We start from the raw sequence: 7,878 nt of genomic DNA, 5'->3' as shown, positions 1-7,878 counted from the left end.
GTAGGAGCTATTCCTCATGCAAATGTGCAGGGTTGTAAATTCAATTGTCATGGATTTGCCTTCAGGTTAAGTGATTAATAAAAAAAAAAAAAGCTTGTTAATTAACATCCATATTTTATTGATTTTATTATTTTGAGAAAAAATTATCATAACTCACTTGAAATGTTTTATTAAATTCTAGAACTGAAGATTTTTCTACAGAAAATAGATCGAATTGCAAAGCTAGTCAACAGTGGAATCCAGAAAAGAAATCCAAGTATTCTTCACATATTTCATGCAGAGAACCAGTCCATTTTAATAAAAATCATAAATTAACTAACAAATCTTGGTGTTAGATCACTAATTTAAAAGGGCTAAATAACATTTTAACACAAGATAATTCTCTTGGCTGATTCAAGAGGTCTGATCTTCGTGTTAAGCCAAGATAGTCACCTCTAGAAGTGCTTTCGAGTCTTCAGTTTGCTGTCTAAGTAGTTTCTGTTAAGAATGGCATTGCTTTAAGGTGATAGGACTAACATCCATTTCAATGTCCATGTTCTATACTAATCTCTGAATTACTACCTCAAAGAGGTATGGCACAATTTCAAAAGAAGAGTACTGTTAACAAAAACATAGCTTGCCATATCAGTAAACAAAAAATGTTGTGGCCATCAGGCCATCAGCCAGCACAGCCCCCTCTGAATGCATCAGTTCAGTTCAGTTCAGCCGCTCATTTGTGTCCAACTCTTTGTGACCCCATGGACTGCAGCACGCCAGGCTTCCCTGTCCATCACCAACTCCTGAAGCCTATTCAAAATCATGCCCACTGTGTTGGTGATACGATCCAATCATCTCATCCTCTGTCGTCCCGTCTCCTCCTGCCTTCAATCTTTCCCAGCATCAGGGTCTTTTCTAATGAATCAGTTCTTTGTTTCAGGTAACCAAAGTATTGGAGTTTCAGCTTCAGCACCAGTCCTTTCAATGAACATTCAGGGTTGATTTCCTTCAGGATGGACTGGTTTTATCTCCTTGCAGTCCAAGGGACTCTCAAGAGTCTTCTCCAAAACCACAGTTCAAAAGCATCAATTCTTCTGCACTCAGCTTTGTTTATGGTCAAACTCTCACATCCATACATGACTCCTAGAAAGACCATAGCTTTAACTAGATGGACCTTTGTTGGTAAAGTAACATTTTTTCTTTTTAATATGCTGTCTAAGTTGGTCATAGCTTTTCTTCCAAGGAGCAAGCATCTTTTAATTTCGTGTCTGCAGTCACCATCATCAGTGATTTTGGAGCCACCAAAAATAAAGTCTCTCACTGTTTCCCCATCCATTTGCCATGAAGTGATGGGACCAGATGCCATAATCTTAGTTTTCTGAATGTTGAGTTTTAAGCCAACTTTTTCACTCTCCTCTTTCACTTTCACCAAGAGTCTCTTTAGTGTTTCTTCGCTTTCTGCCATAAGGGTGGTATCATCTGAATATCTGAGGTTACATATATTTCTCCCAGAAATCTTGATTCCAGCTTGTGGTCCAACTAGCCTGGCATTTTGTATGATGTACTTTGCATATAGGGCTTCCCTGGTGGCTCAGAGGTTAAAGCGTCTGCCTCCAATGCGGGAGACCCGGGTTCGATCCCTGGGCTGGGAAGACCCCCTGGAGAAGGAAATGGTAACCCACTCCAGTATTCTTGCCTGGAGAATCCCATGGACGGAGGAGCCTGGTAGGCTACAGTCCACAGGGTCGCAAAGAGTCGGACATGACTGAGCGACTTCACTTTCACTCTGCATATAAGTTAAATAAGCAGGGTGACAATATGCAGTAAGTTTCCTCAGAAATATCTAAAAGGTTGCCTCCCAGGCTTAAATTCTCAGAAAATCCACCAAATAAAATGTAATTCTCACCCTTTAGGTTGCACCTTTTTTTACAGTTAACAGTACACTGGTTTAAACTCCTCACAAAGTAAACACTAAGACAGGTAGTATATTTGGAGGACTGATCTCAGCAAAGCAATATTAGAGAGTGGGAAAATAAACAAGGAAGGAGGAAACGAAAAAAATGCCTTAATGAATTTGATCCTGTTCTAGCTGCATCTCAAGGATCCTCTGAGAAACCAAGGAAATTGCTCTTCAGAATTCTGCATAAAGATATATTTCCTGTAGTCTACTAACAGGGAAGCCTGGTGTGCTGCAGTTCATGGGGTCACAGAGGGTCAGACACAACAGAGCATCTGAGCTGAACTGATTAAGTTCAAAGAGTTGTTCGCATTTTCACAGTAGACATTGACTGCTCTCTGCTCATGCCCTACCTTGGTGACTTAGCTAGTACCCATCTCTCCATCTATTTCTCCTATTCTTCCTGTCTCAATACCTATTTAAAGTTCCTGAGTTAGAAATTCTGATTCGACTAGCTGACATGTAGTATAGGACACTGATGTTCATCCTTAGGTCATTCTGAGCAACAGTATGTCATTAAATAGTCAAGAGATGGTTGGGTTTAGGTCTGGTCTACCCTGGGTCCAAGGTGGTAGAGATGTGAGATGCAGATTATATCAACCCTTTCATTAGGAATCATAGAGCACCTATGTATGAAATAGGCATTTTGAGGCTTTCCAGGAGAGGATTTTGGAAAGGGCAAGTCCCTGTCTTGACTATTCTAACCATTGAGGTTGATAAATTTTCTTTCATTTGTAATTTGTAATACATGACGTATACACAGTTCATTGTTCTCTGAACATTTTTCATAGCTCCAGCTACTGTGTCTCATATTCTGTACCCAGAAGCTACTCAATAAATGTTGCAGAGTGAACTCATGGACTCTGGAAATTTCAAGAAAAAGATGATAGTGCACACAGCAGGCAAATATAGGCTGTAAGTGTCTACCCAAGTGTATCCAATTATGATTCATCAGGTCAAAACTAGAGCTGCTGGTTTACATGGCCATTCCAGTACAAAATACTATCAATCTATGTTGAAAATGCTACACTTTTCAACAACAACAAATCTTCGCTAGACCTTGCATGTGTATTTATCAGTACTAAGGGAAAGCAACAAAAATCCTTTAGAGAAAAAAAATAAAAGAAAAATACCCTAAACCCAAATGTAGTTTGAGTTCTTCAACACACTTCAACATATCACTGTACATAGAATAAAATATTTAGGACTGTAGGCAGGAGTGACTCAGAATCCAATTTGAAAGAAGAAATTGTTACAAGTGAAATCCTCCTAGGCTACCTGCATTCTTATTGTTTTTCATTGTAAATCTTGTCAGAGAGCTTTGAGAAGAAAATAGAACTTTTAGTAACTCTCACACGACTACTTATACTATTTTAGTATTCTGTATAGTCAAGGGGGTACTCCATTGCAATTTCCTCTGAAGGTTTTTCTTTCTTTCTTGTTTTAAAGTTAAATTTTAAAAATTTTAGCCTTTTTGTAAAACAAACTTGATTAGTGTATAAGCCCACAGTTGCAGGATGTGCTTCTTCTGATAAGATGTGATCATTTATCACCTCTGTGACATTTGTTTTGGCTAATCAAGTGAGCTAATATTCCTTGATGTACCATGAAAGTCTTCTAGGCTAGGAGTCACGGAACAACTAGAGGATAGAGTCCACACCTTCAAGGAACTCACAAGATGGTGAGGGAACAAGACAAGTATGCAAATAAGACACTATAATGAGCCATAAGACAGATATGAAATGATGCTCATAGGAATAGAGTGGGTGAATAGATAACTTAAAATTCATGGAAAATATAACATTTAAGATGGTTTCTAAAAACCAGGCTGTATTTAACAGACAAAACTGGAAGGAAAGACATTTCAGGAGTTTTAAAAAAAAAAAAGAAATAAAAAACAAGGCATGATGTCCTAACTGTAATGATTTCTGTTTAGTAAAAGTGTGGATAGATATAAGAAAGTAGACCAGAAATGAGTGATCATCAAGTACCAGTTGGAGAAGTTGTAATAAATTGAAAGGACGATTCTAAAAGTTCAGCGTGGGGAGCTAAATAACTAACTCTATACTGGTTGAGTATATGGGAGATATTTAAGGAACCATTAAAGGTCTTCAGTTATACCCTAGACCTTCTCCACAATTCATTTCCCAGATGACCCTAACTTATATGAAAGAGAAACTCCTAGGCTCTCAAGATAAATCTAGGAACCCAGCCCCATGGACATTTCCAAGGACGTCTTTAGGCAAATCCCATCCCCTACTCTGTCTTAATGATCTCTTGATTATTGTGAATACTGGAGAGGCAGAGAGGTGATAGGAGAAAGGAACCAAGGAGGGGAGGGAGTGCAAGAGAAAGGAAGAAAGGAAGAAAGGGAAATGAACGGGGAGAGGGAGGGAAGAACCTACCTTACACATAAGACTTTCAAAGATATTTCACTTCTACCAACATGTTAATCTTACAACATTTTTAAGGAAAACAGGAGTGTTCCTCTGAGAGTAATTTAAAAAGAGCTGGGCTAGGTGACATGTCTAAATGGCATAGTTACTAGCTGACGTGATCAGTTTGCACTATAATTTTTTGCCCATTGCTTTTTTCATTACACCAAATGGCACCTTTAAGATTCTGCAGTGGTACACCTACTTATTTTCCAATGATTTTCACATCTCTGATGTAAGCCTAGACATTTTCTTCAATCATCAGGACTGTAGGTTTAGCTCTCAGCTGCAGCTCTCTCTCTAGATATCCTGTAGACAGATTAAGTCCACCAAGTTCACCGCATAACTCACTGTCTTCCCAATAAACTTGACCTTCTCTTGCCTGTTTTACAATGGATCATGTCAAACAGAGCCATAAATATTGTTCATTTTTTCCTCTGTTTAATTTACCATATCTAATCAGTCACTGAGCCTTAATGTTTTCTTAACATTAAGAAATTATTTAATATTTTCCTTAATATTTTCTGTAATATTCCTTCCTTAATATTTTCCCCATTCCTAGTGTGAACATCTTGGTTCTGATCTGCATTATCTCTTACTCTTAAGAGATAACATTCAGTTATAATAACCACATGTGACCTTCGAACCCATACCTTGTCCTTTGAGCACCTAAGCTTTTTTATAACTCCTCTGTGCTAGAAAACACAAATGTAGTACATTGTTGGAGTCAAAATATCAAATCTAACTACTTTGTCTCATAGCTTATATCACATATGCTATACTAGAGAAGATTTAATTGAGATTGTTTATTTTTAGCATTTTCTTAAGAAAGTGAATAAATAGAAAATGATTTCTTTTCTTTTAAATTTCAGTAAATCAAATTCAATTTCTAGGAAAGAATGTAGTGTGAAGTCATTTCCTAAATTATTCTGCTCAAAAAATGTAGATAAAATGTCTTGATAGGTTGTGCAAAAGCATTTAACTAAAGTGTTATACCTGGAAAGAATGCATATTTATTTTTGAGGTTGCATACCTGTTTTGTTGCTGTTATCCACAGAGAATTCTATTATAATTCATGAGATATGATATTTTTATTTCTCAGAACTATCTTTATTGTGTTTGGCACTCTATCACCCATCTATAATGGGCCAGTCAGAATGGTACCACTAAAACATAATCCAGTTGTCTCATCTATAAATAAATATATAAACATACATATGTGCATATATGTATTAAATTTTCTCCTAGTTCTTGAAAAGATGAAAACATTTTCAAAGATAAAGCATGACAAAGACATTTAGCTCACAAAATACCTTAGAGCAATGAAATAAGGTAACCTAAGACATATATTGACACATGGTAAAAGATTTGATCATGAATTATGCATAAGTACTGCCTTGCAGCATAAACGTGCCCTGGCGGACACATAAACACACACTACGCAAACGTGCAAATTCCTGTTCAAACTTTCATCCTTGTAACTGTGTATCAGGGGCACACTCTGCACCTTAGTTTTGTACCTTGGCAACCAGGCTACTTCATGTCCCTCAGAAAGCCATGGTAGCCATTTGGGGTTGCCCAATGCCCATTTGAACTCAGTTCCTTTATCAAAAGTTTCTTGTTTTACTTAAAAACAGTTTTGGTGTTTTTTTTTTTTCCAAAATATTCTGTTTTGTACTCATTTTGTCCAGAGGAAAAAATTTAAAAAGAAAAAATCAATGGAAATGAGACAAATACTTTGTTCACGTCCAACCTAAACGGGTATAAAGGATGGACAAGGAACAAGCAGAAAGACCCTTGCAATCTCTCATCTCCCTTGTCCATGTTCTACTCCCACACTGATCCAGCCACAGTGGTCTTTAGACGGTTTCTCATGTATCAAGCTCTAGTCATCCCTGGGGTTTTTCTTTCCACTAATCTCTCTCTCTGGAGGATTCCCACTTGCCATTGCCTGGATAGATCTTTCCCTTCCTTCCAGTCTCAGCATAACACCTCTGTCAGGGAGGATTTCTCCACCACCTTGTATAACACAGCCACCCCCCACCCCCCCACACACCACCATTCTCCATTATATGTTCTTCCTCTTTTTTCACAGCACACAAGAAAATGCCCAGGCCAGTACATGGTAGATGTACAATAAATACTGAAGGAAAGAAAGTAGGAAGAGAGGAAGAACCATGATGAAAACTAAGGAAAATGAAAGAAACTAGATAACTTTTAAAAGGAAAGCAAAGTTAAGAACAGAACAAGCAGAAAATAGAGAAAAGATCGGGACTAAGAACTAAGTATTACAAACTGTACAGGAAAAAATAAATAAAAAGAAAGCATAAAATAAAAAGAAAATGATCTCTGATGACAGTCCAGCCAATTCAACATTTTTCCATGAATATCAACTAAGGAACCAGACTGAAACAAGATTATGACTGTCACCAATGAAAAATTGTCATACTGATGTCTCCTTGTAATGCATGCATTGGTTTATGGACCCAAACTCCTTGAGTCAGCACCACAAATCTGGCTAATGTTCTTTAGAACAGCATTTGCCATTTAGGGTTCTGATTTAGCTGACAGATGTGTAAAATCCCTTGTAGCCAGTTACCTTACTATTGATTACACATCTGTGAGACTCATAGATCTGTATATTTTCTAGCTAAGGTCAGCGTTACTCTAAGACCTATGCCCTGATACCGAGCTGTCTGTTTTAAAGGGCAATGGCACAAACTCAAGCTATGCCTTGGCTATCTCCACCATTTATCCCTGGTGGTTCTGTGGATGAATATGGAAGATATTGATCTAAAGTCCTCTGCTGGGAAATAAATGTGTGTTGGTGAATTTTGGGTTAAGGACAAAGTCTGGCGCCCTTTATTTCTTATACATAAGTAAAGCCGAGGCTTGAAGTTGTCAAAGGACATTCCCAAGTGAATTCAGGTAACAAATATGCAGCTGTCAATGAAGCTTACCCTAATGTTCAGTTGCTAGGTCATCTCCGACTCTGCAACCCCGTGGACCACAGAACACTAGGCTCCTCTGTCCTTCACTATCTCTCGTAGTTTTCTCAGATTCATTCATTAGCCTACCCTAATAGCCTTATCTAAAATTGCAAATTTACTCTTTTTTGCCACATTCCCAATTCCTCTTAATATGTTCTACTTCTTTTATTGCCCTTCTCCCCCCCACCAACGTAAGTCCATGACTTGAGTCATTTGTTTATTTCCTTCTCCTTCTACTAGAATATAAGTAAATGTGTCAGGGATATCATCTATTTTGTGCACAGATGTATTCCATTTTGTTAAATGATGACTAAATGAATGAAAAAATGAGTGAAGGTAAGTATTCTGCACTGTGGGAAGTGAGGAGACAAGTAACATTTGGATCTTTGCCTCTGCAGAGCTTATGATTTCATTGGAAAAACAATCATACACACAGGAAATTAGATAATAACTCCTATGAGATAACAAACATTAATAAATATAATTATAGATGTTAATAAATAACATTGAACCATAAGGA

The 7,878-nt window shown here is 37.5% G+C and overlaps 1 non-coding gene across 1 annotated transcript; it reads left to right on the top strand.

Annotated features, from left to right (window-relative positions):
* Window positions 1–1,556: 1,556 nt before the first annotated feature.
* TRNAW-CCA (transfer RNA tryptophan (anticodon CCA)) lies at window positions 1,557–1,628 on the top strand. The gene has a single exon. It is a non-coding gene; the product is annotated as a tRNA-Trp (tRNA).
* The last annotated feature ends 6,250 nt before the right edge of the window (window positions 1,629–7,878 follow it).

This window comes from Dama dama, chromosome 9 (assembly GCF_033118175.1).
Source record: "Dama dama isolate Ldn47 chromosome 9, ASM3311817v1, whole genome shotgun sequence".
NCBI classification, from domain to species: Eukaryota; Metazoa; Chordata; class Mammalia; order Artiodactyla; family Cervidae; genus Dama; species Dama dama.
This window is presented reverse-complemented; position numbering and strand designations above follow the sequence as displayed.